Source organism: Choristoneura fumiferana, chromosome 7 (assembly GCF_025370935.1).
Source record: "Choristoneura fumiferana chromosome 7, NRCan_CFum_1, whole genome shotgun sequence".
Classification (NCBI taxonomy): Eukaryota; Metazoa; Arthropoda; class Insecta; order Lepidoptera; family Tortricidae; genus Choristoneura; species Choristoneura fumiferana.
The window spans coordinates 4,024,507-4,045,254 of NC_133478.1; the positions used below are offsets into that span (position 1 = coordinate 4,024,507).

Consider the following 20,748-nt stretch of genomic DNA (forward strand, 5'->3'; position numbering starts at 1 on the left):
AACGGATAAACATATACTTTTATAGATAAATACATACTTAAATATATATTAAACATCCAAGGACCCCAGAACAAACATTCGTATTACTTGTATTCATACAAATATCTGCCCCGGCGGGGAATCGAACCCGGGACCTCAAGTAGCGTAGTCTTCTCTAACCACTTGGCCATCCGGTCAACTTACTGGTAAGAGGTAGAGGCAAGTGTATTTCCACAAGCTATTAACGTTGACTTGAAAAACCTAAAAATTACATGATATGTAGTAGTAGGCACACGTATGTGTTTATCGGAAGATTGTGTGATGTGTAGATTACGGACTTAGAGGTATTAAAAAAATAAGACTAAAATCATCGAGTGAACTGCAGGTACCTACTTTCACTCTCTGCACTCCATTCCATACTCTTTTATTCTAGCCAGGGCGGCCCGCCCGCCCTCTTATCAGTGCGCAGCTGACTGCCTTCCCGCACGCACGTGGTGAGTCCTTACACACTTCCATTTACTACCACTTACTACCACTACCACTACTACTTACGTTAACTCTACATGTCTACATTAATTATGAGTGTGGAATTTTTGTCCGAAATAATTTTTATTCAAATGTAATCAGATTTTGATTTATCGACGCCGCTTCAGTAATGAGGCTTTTGGTTTGAGCTCTCAGATGATTCAAAGCTTATTATGTGATGGATTTTTTTTGACGGTAGTTAAGTTATTGCTTTTGTGCTTTGAAATAGGACTGTTTGAAGAAGGGGAAGTTGCACGTTTAGAAATAATAATGGACCAAAGAGATAATTATTTGACATAGGTAATATAATTTTCGGTGAAACTAGTAATTAGACGAACTTTTTTTAGGGGAAATCTACGGATTGGTTTAGATTACGTTTATTTCGTAACAATCGCGCGCAACGTAGGTACAATTTCGATGAAGATTGCATTCATACCTATAAAATAAAATAAAAATAAAATAAAAATAGCCTTAAAAATAGATAATAAAATACATCAATATAATTTGTTGACACCAGCCACATTCTTATCAGGTTGTCTCCAGGACATAGGCCTCCTCCAGCCGCTGCCGTTCTCCTCTATCCCTCGCTTCTCTTCTAAACTCTTTGGCCTGGCCTCGCATGGCCCCTGCGCATTCATACCTATTAAATGACTAATGTATTTTGGCCATTATTTTTTTATCAACTTTATGTAACTTGATACTTGTAGATATTTTTTACAATATTTTTAAACAAAGTGTTGCTTGTTCTATGGCCTGTAGCAATGTTTATTATCCGTATTTATATTCTTTGTACATTGAAAGAAAAAAAAAAGCTAATTTGCGATGCGCGTTCGCCTAATGCAGGCGAACGCGCATACTGTATTTATTTACAATAATATTAATCTACTTTATCACTGGTTTAACGTTAATCCGGCATTATCTAAAATTTATAATGTTGACTAGATTTCTAAGTAGTAAAGTTTCATTGAACGTTTATAAACACCATTCTCATTAGTATTCCAAGGGATTCAGGAAGTGCGTGCCGCACAGCTTAACTGTTAGATAACACGAAATGTTTTTGTTTTTAAATAAGAAATAACCTAGGAGTGGAAGTAGGACTCGTACCATCTTGCTCGCTAATCCTGCCGTGAAGCAGCAGTGCTTGCACTGTTGTGTTTCGGCATGGAGAGTAAGATAGCCGGTGAAATTACTGGCACTTATGAGGTATCCCATCTTAGGCCTCTAGGTTGGTAACGCATCTGCAATCCCCCTGGTGTTGCAGGTGTCTATGGGCGGTGGTGATCTCTTACCATCAGGAGAAATGTTATACAGCCGAATAATAAAAAAGGGAGTCCATTCCATACCATGCCATGCATAGGAATTAAGATGCCATTAGGCATTAAGATCCAGCTGTGTGATCCCCTTTTATAAAAAAAAAACTAGCTGTTGCCCGCGGCTTTGCTCACAATTTTTTTTTAAATTTTATTTAACACAAACCTTGTATAAATAATTATTCAGTTTGGTGCAGTCGTTCAGAGGTTATGCGTGTAATATATATTTAATTTAATTTCTACCTATTGCTTTTTATCAAACACACGCACGCACGCACATACAAACTTTCGCATTTATAATAAGTAGTAGGATTAATGGGTGAACCTAAACATTATTCATTATTACTATAGTCTGTAGACGCACCCGTCGTTTCTCTATAATTTGTCTACGCCGTAGCTCGTAGCTACGAGGCTACGACCCTCTGCTACGATCCCTACGTAGGTCTACGGGCTAAGCGTTTTAGCGTACTACGAATGTTTGAAGAATAATGCGAAAGTGAGAGCAAGTCTGGAAACTGATTATTATTTGTATTGATATGAAAGTAGAGGCGTATCTTTTCTCATTTGAACTGTAGAAAGGGTCAATATGTTTATAATTAATTTTTACTTTTTTATTTATTTAATTCAAGTGGCTATCATTATAGGTTTATACATAATGCCAAAGTGCTTATAATATAATGCATTTTATGGTCTCGCCAGAAGACCAGCGCTGGCTCCACCAAAGGAGTCTGCATTTTAAGCTGAGGCGGGACCATTTCGGGCGCATATATATAGGTATTTTTTTTTTCCTTTTTAATTATTTTTGTATTTTGTAATCTCATTTTATTTTATTTCACTTTATTATTATTATGTGTTTGTTCTGTATCTATTATTTATATGTGTGTGTCCCGAATAAATCTTTTCATTTTCATTTTCATTTTTCATTTTCAATCAAAATAGATGAGATGAAATTGCATTAAATATTAAGTAAAAAATAAAACAAACAAAATGAAATCACATAAAGTTGAACAATAAAATAGCAGCCCGTTAAACATATATCACTGCATTTGCAACAGTTTTTTTTAAATTCCGTCATCAATTCGATCCAAACTACTTGTGCAGTTGTAGCACTTCACATAACGGTTGTACGAGTACACTTCACATTTATAACCAGTCGGTACACTCACCACAAAAATCTTCAAATAAACACTCCTTTACAAAACCCACCGCAGGTTCATCAAAGCTGATCCCAAGGCCGGCTCGTCGATACGAGACAAAGCCGCCCCCCGGAGGTGAAGATATTCTGAATAATAGGGGGCGCGTTAAATGGGGGTTAACCAGGGGAGGGGTAGAAATCGGATGTTAAATACCGACCGCGAGATGTATAGCAGGATGATTATTCTACTATAATGTTGACACTAAAACTTAATTTAATTACTTATCATAAAATAAATTATATCACGGGACACTTAACACCAATTAAACTAGTCCCAGAGTAAACCTGAGAGTAAACAAAGCTTGTGGCCTTTCGAACCCAGCCGATACGATCGTGCGGGTTAATTACATTTGAATTTGAATTTGACATGGATAGTATATAAGGTCCACTGTCGTAAATCTTACATTTGAATTTTGAACTTGACTGGATTACACATAAATTGTCGGCTGAGTTCGAAAGGGTTATGGGTACTAGGCAATGGGTAGAATCATACTTTAATAGATAAGTAGATACATCCATACTAATATTATAAATGCGAAAGTTTGTGTGTTTGTATGTTTGTCCGTCTTTCACGTCCAAACGGCGCGACGGATCGTATAGAGATAGTTTATGGGCCAGAGAGTGACATATGCTACTTTTTATCCCGGAAAAATGCACAGTTCTCGAGGGAACAGCGCGCGATAACCGAATACCACGCGGGCGAAGCCGCGGGCAAAAGCTAGTAAGTACTTAAATAAAACGAATTGTGGCAGTATAGAATGGTGGCTTATTTAAACACAAGAGTATGTCGGACCATGCTGAGTGTACTAAATCAGTTACGCGGCATTGCAGTATCATCGACGATTTGTCACTTGGACTGATGTACAGTCGAACCATTCGATTCCTGACCCACCATAGAACGATCTCACAGTAAGTGTAATAATGCATTCCCTTGTCAACTTGTCAAGCAATGCGATGTCACTATAAGACCAGAGGCGTCTTTATTATAGTGCAGGGAGTGCGTTGCACACGGGCGCAGCGGTGTTAGGGGCGCCGGCCGCGGCACTTTGTACCTATTCCATTTTGACCGCGCGCTTCCTAGATGCCTCTAAAGTAATAATTGCACACGGGCGCTACATGGGCTAAAGACGCCTCTGATAAGACTTTTTCTACGAAAAGGTTCCAGTGTGGGTCACGATTCAGTTGGTTCGAGTGTACATAAACTTCACTAATGCTACGTAAAATTTTGACAATTTGGTGAAAACTGAGATGTTAAAGCACCTCGCTACTGATCTTTGAGCCCTCTCTTGGCTTCACGCCGTACACGAATTAGTTCGCTGTCCTCTTTGTCAATCCGCCTCTATCTGGGGGGCTACTGTGAAATTCGAAAATCGAAGTTCGTACCGTGCCGTCCCTCTCACTCTCGTATTAAACAATACAAGCGTCAGCGGGACGGCAAGATACGAAGTTCGAATTTTGCACTTCGTAGTACAGGGCCTGGTTCCCGGCGCCTCTCATTGTCTTGCACGCCCTTCGCGCCGCCTGCGTTTAATTACATTTCTAGATTATATTACTGGTACTTAACTTAATCTGCGAAATTATTTCTTAACCTCGAATAGAAATTTATAACTGACATTATCGTCATCATCTTAATTATTTTTAAGTAACCTACGTAGTGTCTCTCTCATGATCAAAGGCCTCTTAAAAATAAATTTTAAAAAATGACAATGGGGTGAAAAAAATTGCTTTGTTTGGTAATTAATAAAAACTGTAACTACTAAAATTGAGCTTTCTAAACCGGTCATAAACATTAGTTTGTTTTTAAAGAATATTAAAGTCTATCACGAAAAATTATTGGAGTAGACACATTAACTTATATATTAGAAAGTGTTCTATCAGACAACATTTTTAATTTTCATTCAATTTTTATGGAATAATCGAGAAAAACTAACAAAAATGCAACGTTGCCAGCTCAGCAGGTATAAACGCTCTTAATAAGTTCCCATAAAATCGACGTTGTCACACTCTCCTCTGTCACAATCACAACTCTCCTCGGTCTCCCCTACTTGAAAGGGTATTCGTTGAATCATAAAATCAAATAAACATGAAATACTGCCATACATAAGTTTCCACCTCAAGCAAGACTAAAACAACCTCGGACTTTTCTAGCCGCTCTCGCTTAAGCTCGGGCTGCAAACGAACTCGTATCTATTATGGCTTTTAGTCCTTCAATATAAAATATTTGCTGTAGGTACAATTACTTTTTGTAACAGATTTAATTAAGCTATCGACTCTAATCTAAAATCCAAATGTAATCTAATCACATAAAAAATAGGTACTAAAGTATGTAAATAGATAATTCCTTAGGAAATTCAATTTGAGTAAAAGCATCGAAGGAACGACCATCGATTTTGTTTATTATTCATAGTATCAGGTATCAGTAATCAGCGATGTGTTAGGCGTTATTAAAATCATACTTGAAGTATATCTATAGGCGCTTTGTTATTGGAAGCCACTATGTTTTCTTCACATTTCCCTGACATTTTATAAAAGAAAAGTAATTTTATTTGACAAAACCAGATTTTCCTTAAGCGCCACAGCGCTAACGACTTTATTAGGCGGAAAACTTTGTAAGGATATATAAGTCATTTAAGTACCTATAGTTGTAAGTAAATACAGAACAGTAAACTACTTTCAAGCAAAGATACAAAGTGCGTGCATAAATATCTGATACGACTCTATTTCTAGGGCCGGAAGGACGTGTCAGATATTTTTGCACGCTCCGCTGTGGCAGATATATTAATGCTGGTGACTGTACCTACGCACTACTCTGTTTTTTCTTAAATTATTCAAATGACACATGATGATTATGTAACTTTGCAAGGCGGTAATTTTTTTTATTTTTTTCCAACAGATACCTAAGTATATAATGCTTGAAAAAATTAAATCACATTAAAACTGCTGATTGTTCGACAATTTGAACTCAAATTCGCTAACAAACTGTTAAGTTACTGCGTAGGCACTGTGTTAGATTAACTTACTTTCTTTAATGAACGCCTTTACAATGTTGTTTCAATAGGCCGCAATTGCTAGAGGTGAGTGATGGTTATCGGTAAAAATAAAAGCGGTAAAATGAACGGATTTATTATTAATTTGCAAGACTGTTCGTTCAGAGTCGGAAAGTGACACTCCAAGCGTTGAATAAATTATATTTTAAAATTCAAATAAGAGTTTCAGTTCGACAGCGTAACGTTTACCAACAATATATTGCTATTGCCACTTTTAGCACTAGGGACATGCAAAATTATCGATAGTTTGCGTAACAGTAGGAGGGACTCTAGTTACGTCAGTTTGGCATCTCCTGTCATTTGAATCAACCAACAAAAAGTTGGAAAACCCCGACTTTGTCACTTCAAAGTTCAATATCTCAAAAACGGCTGAACCGATTTTGATGAAACATGTCTAAGAACCATTGCTAGAAACCCTGCTTTCAAATAAAAAAATTGCATTCAAATCGGTCCACCTGCTTAAGAGCTACGGTGCCACAGACAGACAGACACACATAGCGGTCAAACTTATAACACCCCTCTTTTTGCGTCGGGGGTTAAAAATACAAGCAAAACATCGGGGAACGACGAACAAAGAGTTGGTTCTTTCATATTAGTAACCTACTTATGGAGCAAATTATTATTAGCATTTATTTAACAGCTGTTATTGTCTACCTTCCGCCGGCCCACCCCCAGCAGTGTTATCTGTTCTCCGACAATAGATAACACATTAAAAAAACAGGGTTTTTTTTTACTGATAGCGGAATTATTTTTACTGATAGAAATAATAACGCCGCTATTGCATCCTATTTAAAAATAAATCCTCGTTTTTTCCAACTCTAGATCCTAGTCTTTGAAATTGAGGTTGGCAACCCTATCATAAGACGAGACGACATTTTAAAATAAAACTTGTATTCAACCTATATACACAGCTCTGGCTATGGCCGATAAGAATCTATCATACTTGAATGTCATATAACTCGAAATGGAATAAGTTTGATCGATATTAACCGAGCACGTCCCGGGAATGCTCAAGACTTCGCAATGCGATATCCTCGCTTTGATCCCCTCTACTTTATTTGCTTGGGTATAACAAATAAATATGAGTGTCTACAGAGTACTACAGACGATAGATGTCTTCTTTGATGTGGCTGACTGAATGGCTACATGATCACTGCTTCTATAATGTTCAGGACTTTTTGAATTTTAAATCATAATCATTGTAATTTTAAATTTGCATGTTGATTTTGTATATCGACTGAATTATTGTAAGACCTTATGCAAACGTATTCCAGCAAATAAATATTTCATTTCATTTTTTCATTTCTTTTTAACTTTGACTTACTGTACGTTATTTTATTATAAGCTTTTTAGGTTCCGTGGCTGGAAACAAAGAAGAACCTTTATAGGTTCACTTCATGATACGTTTCACTGTAAAGGCCTAGAAAAACGCGGAAAAGCATCAAGTTGAAATTAATATTTGTAACAAGTCCAAAGATAACCTTTTGTAACCGTTTTGGTAACCTTTTCATAGTATTTTTTATTTTCCATACAAAAACCATGGCAATAAAAATATATAGGGTAGGTAGAATTATAACACTTCAGTAAAAACGACCGTGTTACGTAGTCTAGCTGTTATGTTATCTTTGACATAATTCTAAAAAGTATCATGGCAGTTTTTGGTCGAATACAATACAATGACTCTTTATTGAACACCTAAAAATAGTAAACAGTACAGAAAATACGAGTATACAGGGTGTAACGTAACATTCTTATCGGTCAGTATGGGAAAGTCTAAAACTATAAGACATAATATAAGAAGATCCGTTCTTAGGAACCATGTCATCGGCTTTAGTAAGAAGAAAAACGGCATTCATACATTTAAAAAAAACTTGTACTAAGTTCGGGAATCGAACACAGTCATTTTGAAAAATAAAACATACATTATTTCTATTTGGATATGGGTAGTGTAAGTCATAAGTAATAAATGTTACTATGAAACACGCACGATATCTAGAATTAATAAAATGCATTGTATTTCATATTCTTTAATATGTAAGTTTTATTTTTCAAAACGTCCGGGTTCGATTCCCGAGCTGAGTACAAGTTTTTTTAAATTTATGAATGCAGTTTTACTTGTTACTAAAATCGAAGATCTTCGTATGTCTTATAGTTTCAGACTTTTCCATATTGACATACTGACACAATACAAGTAATATAGGTATATGTAGGTGTTACTTGTATTGTGATACTGATGAATGTTACATCCTGTATAGAGTTTTTCCAAAGTAAGCAATAGGCGGCCTTGTCGCTTCAGAGCGGTCTATTCAGGCAACCATCACAATAGACCACAATAGACAGAAGTAAGGCAAAGATTTTAGCAGGTAGCGCAATTTACAGCAGATTAGCGCAATCCATACTAATATTAGAAATGAGAAAGTGTGTGTTTGTCCGTCTTTCACGTTGAAACGGAGCGACAGATTGACGTGATTTTTGGCATAGAGATAGTTTATGGGCCCGAGAGTGACATAGGCTACTTTTATCCGAAATACATTCAACTAACCATACCTACATACAATACTCAACCAATCTAACGACTATATGTTTACGGAAGTGAAATTAGGTATTTATAGCCGAATACACGTCTATCGACACGTCATAAAGTTTATGTTTACGGGTTACTGTATTGAAAAACGTCGGACGTCCCGGGGAGGGCGCGCGATCGATTGAATACTCATTTAGGAAATGGGAAAGCTGCGCTGAGCGCGGCAAGGAAAATTGAGTAATTACAATACATATTAAAAGCCATAGTGACCTAGTGGTGGTTAATGTAAATAAACGAATTTCAATATGAACCCTGAAAAAAAAACAAAAATATATATTGGTACTAGCTTTTGCCTGCGGCTTCGCCCCCGTGTAATTCAGTTATCGCGCGGTGTTCCCTCTTGAACTGTGCATTTTTACGGGATAAAAAGTAGCCTGTCACTCTCTGGCCCATAAACTATCTCTATGCCAAAAATCACGTCGATCCGTCGCTCCGTTTCGACGTGAAAGACGGACAAACATACAAACACAAACACTTTCGCATTTATAATATTAGTATAGATTAAAGTCAAGTCAAGTCAAAATACCTTTATTCGATATAATGTCTTAAACTTTCGTGATTTTCACTCATAGTCAAAATACGCACAGTACTTATCACGCTAACACACACGAGTAATATTTAGCGTGTGTGTTAGCGTGATAAGTCCTGTGCGTATTTTGACCTTTATTCGATTTGGTATTTAAGCACTTATGATATGAATGTCAGAAAATCTACCACCGGTTCAGAAAACCCCTGTTGAGAAGAATACGGGAAGAAACTCAATGATATATTTTTAAACAGATTTACAATCTTTTTTTAACACAGTATTGAGAATTTCCTCCATTAGATAACTCCATACCTAAACCCTAAGGACGCCGTTAACTTATCTATAAATGATTTAAACCCAATAGGCAAAGCTACTACAAATTTAATTAAGCGTCATAGACGAGGAAGGCCACTGGAGTTGTAAACTTGATTACTAGCGGTGCTCACAACTAGTGCTGCCAGCTGCCCCGTTATTTCCAAGTGGGCAGAGTTTGGAGCCTCGTTGGACTGTGAAAGTTGAAATATGAAAATAAAATTGTCATTATTAAAGCATCTGCTGAACATTGTATCTGCATACAGGTAATCTTACTTCTATTATAAATGCAAAAGTTTGTGACTACGAGTATGAGGGCCAATTAACTATTTTACCGACACTTTGGGCGTCTCCTGCGATACCAAAATTGTCTCTGGCATTACCAAAAAATCGTACTTCCAACAAGATATTTAGGATGGCATGTATTCATGTACACCATCTATTAAATTACAGAAAAAAACATGTTTACTCACAAAAACCTGCAATTGCTTGAAAAATGTCGCGGACGGATTAGTGTTGGTAAAAAAGTTGATTGGCCCATGAACGTATGTTCAAGGGATTGCCTGAAACGTGCTAAAACTCAACAAAACACTATTATGTACATATATACCGGGTGTGGCCTGTAATATGAACAAATAATTAAAACATAGATCATACTCGTCAAACTGAACATCATTAGTTCAGCGACTTTTAAAAATAATTAGTTTTTTTTTAATTTTTATTACACTTTTAAGTTTATTTGAAGAAGCAATGTAAAGCAAAATGCTTGATGTTTTTAGCGTGACAGGCGATGTCAGTTGTGTTCTGGGATGGCGTACATTGATAGCAGTATTTAATTTGTATGAAAAAAGGAAACTTCAAAGACTATTATTTTTAAAAGTCGCTGAACTAATGTTGTTCAGTTTGACGAGGACAATCTACGTTTTATTTTTTTGCTCGTATTACAGGCCACACCCGGTATAAGCGTTCAAAGCACTGAGTGCGTAGACGATACTGCATGACATTAGCAAAATTTGGATAGTACTTAACTAAAAATCAATTTGTACACAACTGTAGGTAGGTAAATTCCAAATGATCCCCACCACCAAAAAGTTGGTAGTTAAACACACAAAACAACTAACCGGAAAAAAATCGGCTGTCACACGAAAATTAACAAAGACTTCGTAACGGAAAACTTTCATCTAATTTTAACTATACGGCATTCAAATGTCTACCTTTTTGAACTTCACTCAAATAACTTTTTCGCTGCCCTGAAAAACAAAAGGCGGTCCTTGACCCCTTCCATCAATTGGGCACCTGCCGACCTTGACCGGGTGCCGGAGGCTGGACGCTCAATATCGCACGCCCTCCGATTCGCTAGGAATTTTTATTGGAGCTTTCGGAACGTTTCGGTCGTGCGCGGAAAGGCTGGAAAAGTTTCTGGCTGGCTTCTCCAAGTACACAAGTCTAATAATATAGTGTTTAGTCTCATAAATTATACGAGGAAATTAACTGTAATATTTTTAGGCTAATAAGTATGCTTCGAGAAACTCTCAAACCCTTCGAGCTCTCCGGGTGGATAATATTGCTGAGATTGCCGGGTGATTGATAACGTCGAAAATACTTGTGCACCTGACTAAATAATACAAGGTGCTCTTCCAAAATTAATCCGAAATATTTAAACAGATTCTTAGTTTGACGTCTTTTTACCCGACTACCCAAAGGAGAGATATGTTTTTCGAGCGTGTATGTTTTTCTGATTCTTTGGTAGGTAGCCTTTGTAACCTAAGCGGCTGGATGAATTTCGACACAATATATCATTACATTTATCATAACTGTTGAAAACATGTAGGAAACCTGCACAAACCTGCGAAGCAATTCAATGGTGCGTGTGAAGTTCCCAATCCGCACTGGGCCCGCGTGGGAATATGGCCAAGCCCTCTTGTTCTGAGAGGAGGCCTGTGCCCAGCAATGGGACGTATATAGGCTGGGATGATGATCATAACTGTTGGAGTGATGTAGGTATATTATGTCTAAATATGGCCTTCGTGAAAAAAAAATGTAGAGGAGGGTTAAAAATATTTTTTATTTTAATAATATGGGAATCAAATAGAGGCTAATTAAACCCATTCGAAGTAAATGTTATAATACTTTTAAGATGTCGTTTTTGCAAAAAGTAAGAATAAAAATAATAATTAAAAATAAATCGACTGCCTTTAAAAGAGTAGATTGTACAAAGAGAGCATAAAACGAGCTATTTTACCCGAAACGTTCATATAGCCACCCGAGCCGGTACGGCGAGAAGGGAAACTCTAGCATTAAACCCATTTTCCCCTCAACGTGACTAACCACCCTCACCGTACCGGCTCCGGTAAATGGCTCGTTTTATGCTCTAGTTGTACAATCTACTATTTATTGCCTTTGACTGTAATTGCCGCAAACATACCAAAAATGTAGCAAAATTTTTGTTTGTCTCAACTTATTCTAATATTTTTAATTGCAGAGATGACGCGCTACGTGACAATAACCCCGGCGATGCTGGACGCGACGATCCAACACCTGCGCGAGAGTTTCTTCGCCGACGAACCACTGAACAAGGCCGTGGCGTTGTGCGAGCGCGGGCAACCGCATGCGGCGCTGGAACGACTGTGCGCCGCTACGGTCGCCGACGGGCTGTCTGTGGCCGCCGTCGATGGAGACACGGTAAGTCCCACTGGAAGCGCTTCGTTAATTATAGCTTCGTATCGTGCCGTCTCATACACGTTTAGAGTATTTCATAGAAGAGTGAACGGGATGACATGATACGAACGTTTAATTTTAAACTTGGGAATACTACTCTGTGCGGGAGTTTCTTCGCCGACGAGCCCCTGAACAAGGCTGTGGCGTTGTGCGAGCGCGGTCAACCGCAAGCGGCACTGGAACGGCTGTGCGCCGACGGGCTGTATGTGGCCGCCGTCGATGGAGATACGGTAAGATCCACTTCCGACTACGCACCGTGCCGTCCCGCTTAGAGTATTTAATAAGAGAAGGAACTGGATAGCACGAAATGAACTTCGAATTTCAAACATGGGAATAGACCCCAATTCGAGAATGTCTTCGGCGAAGAGCCACTGAACAGCCGCACAAATAGGAATGTCACGTCAGCTAAAAGGGTTATTTAATTAATTATTGTCAAGTCATGCTCATAACAATAAGATGTCACATTAGTATTAGTCATGCAGTCCATGACGCCCTGTAAGGGCTGTAAGAGAACTGTCAATCAAGGCTAAACAGGACAGCCAGTTCAAGTTCACGAAACCATTTCAGGAACTGAATCCAATTACGGTCTTGCTAGAAAAAAAGCTCTCTTTCCCGTCGGTCATGGGGATTCGTAGCAGGGCCATTACGTACAAGAACCACAACCTCTAAGTGCTTCATGGCAAACCGACTGGTATTAATCCATTGAAACGTTCCTCCGCAAATCCATCCAATTAACCAGCTTTTTTGCTCATTCCAGGTATTAGGCGTGGCTTTGAATGGGATATTATGACCCGGAGACATCGAGCAGTCTATCGAAATGATCCAGCAGTCTTCGGACGAGAAATACAACAAGATATTCACGATCCTGTACAGCGTCAGCTATGACTTGGATCTGTTCAACACTTTCCAGGTTAATTTAAACAATTACTTTTAAGTACGCACTAGGAAAGTGCCTACGGTCCCGCGGACGATGACAAGAGCAGAAATAAATGACTAGTTGCTTATCTACTCATTTATAGTTAAATACCATAAACGAGACTTACCACGCTTAACACGAGTAATATTTACCTCGGCGTTTCAACCGTTACAGCTTCGCCCTGACTATGGAGGGCGAGCTCGGCAAGCCGGCACAACCGCTTCCAACTCCTTCCCTTCACATTGGGTTCTTGGTTGACCGGCTTCGCCGGCGGGTGCCCGGTTTGTAACGCAGTTTGAGCCGTTCTCCTTCCTCCACGGCGAACTGGATTGGGTCGATGGGGTCAAGGAGGATGTGTTTGGGGTGTCTATGGGCGTCCCCAGTGCTGCTCTGGTGTCGGGGGTCATTGTCAGGGAGCTTGAGTTTGTAGTCAGTGGCTTTTTGGATTAGAGGGTTGGGATGGTTTATCACTCATAAGTCATGTCTACTGCATTTATGTGTTTGTCCTTTGTGATCAAATTATCTGGAAGTGCCCTGGGTTCAGGATTCTAACAGGAGTCCAGCTCAAGGCCAAATTACAAGTTTCTTGCTATGCTATTGATTACTATTGATTAGTCAGTCAGCCACGGATCTGATATATCTGTCGGTATATCCTCAACGCTGTAAGAGTTACCACACAATAACACTAACGAGTAATATTCCAGGTGGAGAGGATTCTGGAGTGCCGTATTATCTCTGTGTCAGACCAGGCCAGGGGGAAGGGCCTAGCCAAGGAGCTGATGAGGAGGAGTATCGACATCGCTAAGGAGAATGGATTTAAGGTAAGTGCTCAAGCAAGGGGTGGCCTAGTGGTTTGACTCAAACCTGGGCTCCTACGAGTATATCTGAGTTTTCGAGATTCATGTAGGTATGATACATTTGAAATTTATCACGAGCTTTGCGGAGAAGAAAAACATCGTGAGGAAACCTGTACCTATACACCTGAGAAGCAATTCGATGGTGTGTGTGAAGTTCCCAATTGCCCGCATGGGAATTACACCCCAGGCCCTCATATTCTGAGAAGAGGCCTGTTTTCTCCAGTGGGACGTACAAAGGATGGGATGATGATGATGATGAACCGAGCTACTAAAGTCTGCATGCTGAGCTATGTCTTAAACTGCCTTTCTTCTATGGATCTCATTCTTGATAAGTACGATCTGGAAAAAGTACTCCGAGTATCAAAATCAAAGCCTAAAACTCTCTTCCAGCTGTTCAAAGTAGACGCAACAGGAGCATACTCCCAGCGCATCTGCAGCAGCTTAGGGCTGCACACGCTGCGTCGGGTGCCCTACGCGGAGTACTGCGACGCCAACGGAGTCCCGGTCTTCAAAGTACCACCCCCGCATGAAGCCCTGTCCATCATGGTCCTGGAAATACCTTGAATGAGATGTCTGACAGCAGGATTGAGTATGAAAGGGCATCGAATGTAGATTACGAGTAGGTATGAAGAACGTTTGAAAATCAATCTTTCTCCATTTTCAAATTTGTCTGATATGACGTCAAAACTTGACCCATTGGTACACTTTATTTGTGCTTTACAAAGTACAGTCAAGGAAACTGAATCATGTACCTTTTGCATAACCAATGAGGGCTATCGTTTTTTGTCTCACAGATGGCGCACTGTTGCGTGAGGTTTTTAAGTATGGCTTTCAAAGTCTGTTATTACAGGCGTGAAAACAAAGTTTAGATTAAAATCATATTTAATACACCTTAAAACCGTACCACAAAAATATCGAGCATGCCACAGTGTTCCATAGTCCCCGTTTTGTTCTGAAAAAAGGGAGGACAAAGGTTTCCGAAAGACAAAACTGTCTCAAAACACAGACATTCATTGCCCCGGAACGCATATTTGCCATAAACAATTTCAGATATTGCAAAATATTCACAAAATTATTCTAATTATAAATAAACACGCGTAGCTCACCCAAAAACTATGAGATTTGACATTTCGGAGACCTCACGCTACACTAGCGCCTCTAGTGGCGAATTCATACGAGATAGCCCTCATTTCGCTTTGATTGCTTTGGCAAATTGTCACGTGGTAGCGCTAACATTCTGTTGACAGCCTAACGACAGCTGCGTTTTTAGTAACGATAGTTACCGCTAGAGGGCGCTGTTATATAAAATTGTATGGGATGTCAACATGAAATGTTCCACCCTGGTACGTGAATCAGTTTCTTTGACTGTACTTAAGTGTTTATTTTAGTCACAATATACTCGTACCTAGCCTACTTAACTTTTTTCAAGTTGTTCTGTGTGACAAATTAAACCCTCGTGACAATGTTACCTACAAGTATTTGAATGGTATTACATGAATAGTGTAAATTAGAAAAATATGGCAATGGTTAAGTATATTTCTGGTGCAAGAACAAGATATTAATCAATTTACGAGTAAGTATGTGTTTAAAATAACCGGCCAAGAGCGTGTCGGACACGCCCAAAACAGGGCTCCGTAGCCATTACAAAAAAATTAAGTAATATTTAAGAGTAAAACTACTAATAATTCTCAAGCAAACTTAGCCGTTATAGTTTTCCTTGAAAGTTTGATATACTTACTACCATCCTGTATTTTTTCAAGTTTTTCCACCCACCGGTTTGGATTTTAAAGGGGGGAACACTCGATTTTCATGAAAATTTGCACTTTAAAGTTGAATATTTCGCAAAAAAACACTGAATCGAAAAATCGTCTTAGCAAATTATAATGGTTTTAAAAGAGCTATCCAACGATACCCCACACTATAGAATTGGATGAGAAAAAAAATCACCCCCACTTTACGTCTATGGGGGTTCCCTAAAAAAAATTTTTAGATTTTTTTATTGTACCATTTGGTCGGCATAGTTTACATATATATTCGTGCTAAAATACAGCTTTCTAGCATTGATATAGTCCCTGAGCAAAGCCGCGGATGGACGGACAGACAGACAAAAAATATACCTAAACTTGGAAGATTCCGTATAAAATACGAAATCCTTAGAAATATATTAATTATTTTTATCGTAATGGCTACGGAACCCTATTTTGGGCGTGTCCGACACGCTCTTGGCCGGTTTTTATACCGACTTAAGTATTCAATCACGAAAATAGCTCATTATTCGAGTCTTTAACCGCCTCATTTTCGTGGTCACATTTTTTTATGAATGGACTTTGATGACATTTAACGATTAATTTCTAGACGTCCTGTACGTCCTGTAGGTACGTACTTAGGTAGTCGAGGAAACTGACTCGCGTAGTACCAGAGTGGGACCTTTTCGTAATAAATTTTGCTGTTTTCCTGTGGCTGATATAGTATGGGATGTCAACATCACTAGTAGCACAAAGGTTCTACACTGGTAAGTAATTCAGTTTTTTTGGCTGTAATTCTACTAGATAACCTGGAAACTGTAACAGAATCTTTTACCGTGTCAACAAAAAATGTGCCCACGAAAATCATACCGAATAAACGCTCAAATAATGGCCCAAAAAACATGTTATTTGGCGAGTAATTCTGAATGATAGAGGCAGCTATCCTGGAGAGCGCAATAATTAAAACAACTTAGTTGTAATTGCATTCATTTTGCTGTGATATTGAATTCCGCTCAAAATTTGTTTTGCACAATTATTACGAAGTAATATTTTTACTTCATTATATACACTTAATACATAATAATGTAATAGTGTTGTTTTTAAATAGTTCGAGAAATAGAGCAATGCAATTATGTCTCAATGAAACTACTTTTTTTAGCCAATTTATGTTGTAAAATGAAGATATTATTTTATAAGATATATGTATATACGATTTATTTAAAATTGTGGGTTACATAGTTGTTATTGTTATATGTGGTTCATCTTAAAAATCAAAAATCAAAATCATTTATTCAGTAAATAGGCCGCAATGGGCACTTTTACACGTCATTTTTTAAAACTACCAGCGCTTTCGGAAAGACCATCATTGCCAAGAAGAATGCGCCGCAAGAAACTTGGCAGAAAGTCATTTTTTCAACATAAAAACATAATAATAAAACTTTCTTTCCCTTAAGTAACTTCTTATATGATTTGAAGATAAAATATTCATGATAAATTTACCTACGTGAGCGCGGCGCGTTAAGGTATGATTGCAAAAGTAACTACCGACTGCAAACTCCAGACCCCCAGAACTAATAAAAAAATAAACTAAGTATTAGTAAGAGGAATACAAATGTTAACTAAAACGAGAAGCACGTGTGACTAAGGACGTCTTGTAGGCTTTTTTAAATCTCGATTTAAGGCTTAAACTGACAGTTCTTGTATGGATCTGACAGGATTTAAGACCACTTAAACCTAGATTAAAAAGCTTGCAAGTGGACGTAAATGCTATATTTCTTAACTCTGTCTGAAATGCATGTAATTTGACTGTTCATAAAATGGGCCAGTACTGGCTTAGACTGTGAAAAAGTACTTTAATTTGCAGCTGAATACCATAATTTAGTAAAATCTTCACACATTTAATACAATGAAATATATTTATGCTATATCCATTCTGGAAAGAAATATACACGATAACATTTCTATATCTTTTATTAGTTCTCGGAGCAGGCTGCTGTTGCCACTATGGCTTGCCGACGCGTTTCGAACCATTAACGAACATGTGGTATGCATGCATTCTGCAGTCTTCAGTTTGCAGCATGCAGGCAGCAGTTGAATTCAGAATCATACCTTTAACATTTAAAAATGTTTTAAATGTGAACTTTCTTAGTAGTTACATAGTTATATATTTTTCTGTATGTTGTTTCCAAATGAAATTAGGAATTATAAAATGTTAATAGATGTACCTGCATTACTATGGCACTTATACTCGTAACACTTGTTATTAAGATACTATGTCCGATTTATTTTAATAATAGTATGAAAAGTATAATCTTTACAATATACTATATTCTTTTGTAGAATATTTACACTTCTGTATACAGTAGATATTATAAGTAAATGTAGAATGAATAATAATGAATGTATAGAAGAGCTATTTAAACGTTGTAGCATGTATACCACTCATATAGAACCTATATCAGTGTTAGATGAAACTTAGAAAAGTGAAATCAAGTTGTTAAAGTTGTATCCAAAAATGTATACAATACATTTTAAGACCATTTTGCTGTTTTATTGTTTTTAAAAACCTGGATAAACTCAGTATCTCTACTGTGTAATACCGGAATCAACAACAGAGATATATTAAGTAATAACAATTTAGGGTTCGCCCTTGAAAAACGTCGGAATAGCTTCATTGCGTATTGTAAAGATTAGCAATGAAAGAGAATGAACATTAATAATAGGTATGATGATGTTGTAATCGGAGTTTGCCCCTTACCAGGAGGTGTGCTGTGCATAACTTTTGGAAGCCGAATAACCGCGAATTTTTTGCTTTAAGGCAGTAAGAATGGATAACTAGTATACCTACAATTAGTACCCACTTCGTCACTGCTTTTAGACCTCACTAAAATAAAATCTCAAATTAATACAGCATAAATAGGTTGTACATAACTAATTAAATGTAGGAATCAATAAACTGTGACGCAGTTTGAAAGTTAGTCATCACGAACAATTACTATGGTTACCATTTATTTAAAAGATAAAAAAATAGATTTTATATTGTTTTCAGATTATTTAATTCAGTGGTAAGTCAAAGTACTTTGTGAGCTCTACATTTTGAGATTAAAATATCAATTTAAAAAAAAGGTGACTAGGCATGTTCTCTCCGTGGACCCTTCACATACATTTAAGGGCCAGATTTTTTGCCGCTCAGTATATCATAATCACTCATAAAACACTATAGACTTCTTATCATAGGGATCAAAATGAGCTTTTGTTAAAACTTTCATTTCTAATTTAAAAAATTAAACTGTTTATTATAAAAAAAGACAACAAAAATCTTCGCTTAGACTCTAATCTTAATATTTAACGATTATAGCGAATTTATTTATGTACATACCTACCTTATTAAGTCAAGATTTTAAATGACATACACATCACACACCATCACAGCATCGACACGTCGATCGACGTACACGACGTCATCGATGTACACTTTCGTACTTTGTCGTTTTACAGCCTAAACGCCATGCAAGATTGTTAATGTGTCAATGCGGCATAGTTATAAAGTGATCCGCCACTCTTGATGCTGTCTGTACCTACTAGCCAGAAAAGCTGATTATCAGCATTTTTTTATTTCATTGACTCTACCTGTGACACTGTCTGTACCTACTTACTTCCTGGCCGCACCACCAGCATGTCACTACTAAATCATTGTATAGATCTACTGTCACCGGATTTACGTAAGTGTATTAAATCGGATATCAGGAAGTGGCCGAAAAACAATTTGCTAATTGAGATTGGTTTTTCGAGTCTTTTTGTATTTTTTATTTCAACTCCAAATTTTGTTACTTTTACGGTCATCCCGTAAAATCCATATCGAAAATACAAACCAAACCAATCTTAATTTGATGGTTAGTTCCAATGGGGTGTTGAAAGTTTCTCGATGAAGGCTACAACATAGATGTCGCTAGTGTCGCTGCTTAAGTGACTAAATCAGAAACAAACAAGCTGAGATATGTGGCGCACAGGAGAAATTCGTGTCTGTACTCCTGTCCAGTGGTGGTGTAGGGGTATGGCACGCGGCACGGAATGCTGAGGACCTGGGTTCGATTCCCAGCGCTGGTCTCTTTTTTCTGGTTTTTCTGTGTATCTATATTTCAGTTTGTATTATTGAATTTGCCAATTTCCAGGACTTAACGTGTAAGTACCTACGCCTTAGAAGTTTGCAAGCTGTTATCCGGATGCCATTCCGAATGGGATTCCGAAGAGAGTAGAGCCATTATAAGCTTAGTTTAAGTTTAAGGGTATTTTTCATTTTTGTGCACACATACTGTCACTTCCGTGGATGTGGTTACGCTTTCTAGTATCTCGAAAAAGTGCTAACTAGGTAATGTTATGATGGGTTCACAAATTATTTATAATAATAATAAATCTTTATTTCGCATAAGTAAGAATTAGGTACAGACATGTTCATGCTAAGATGAAAAAAGAAAAATGATAAATTAAAAGTAAAATACTAATGCGAAAAAGGAGTCCACTCAGCACTTGTCGGGTCACTAAAGGTGGCTCGACGCTGATATTACGTGGATCCAGGTTGGCATCCGATACAGAACTACGCGACACACCACACAGTTCAAATATAACAACCATATATCTGGACCACACACAGCCTTGCAATTGATTGAATGATTGCCATGCCGATCCACAAAAACTTCCCGATTTAGATAAATTTCGGTATACAAAGTTGGGTTTACTTTATTGTTAAAAAATTTCGTACTATGTACTATTAATATCAATTTACAACCTGGCATTTAACTTCCTGGTTATGTTACGATCTTGACATTCTACTACTTGGTTATTTTACGACCATGACATTTTACTACCTTGACATTCTACTACCTGGTTATTTTACGACCTTGACATTCTACTATCTGGTTATTTTACGATCTTGACATTCTACCACCTGGTTATTTTACGATCTTGACATTCTACTATCTGGTTATTTTACGATCTTGACATTCTACCACCTGGTTATTTTACGATCTTGACATT

The 20,748-nt window shown here is 37.6% G+C and overlaps 1 pseudogene; it reads left to right on the forward strand.

Moving 5' to 3' along the window:
• The first annotated feature begins 442 nt into the window (after positions 1–442).
• On the forward strand, positions 443–18,255 carry LOC141429547 (arylalkylamine N-acetyltransferase 1-like; annotated as a pseudogene).
• Positions 18,256–20,748: the final 2,493 nt, after the last annotated feature.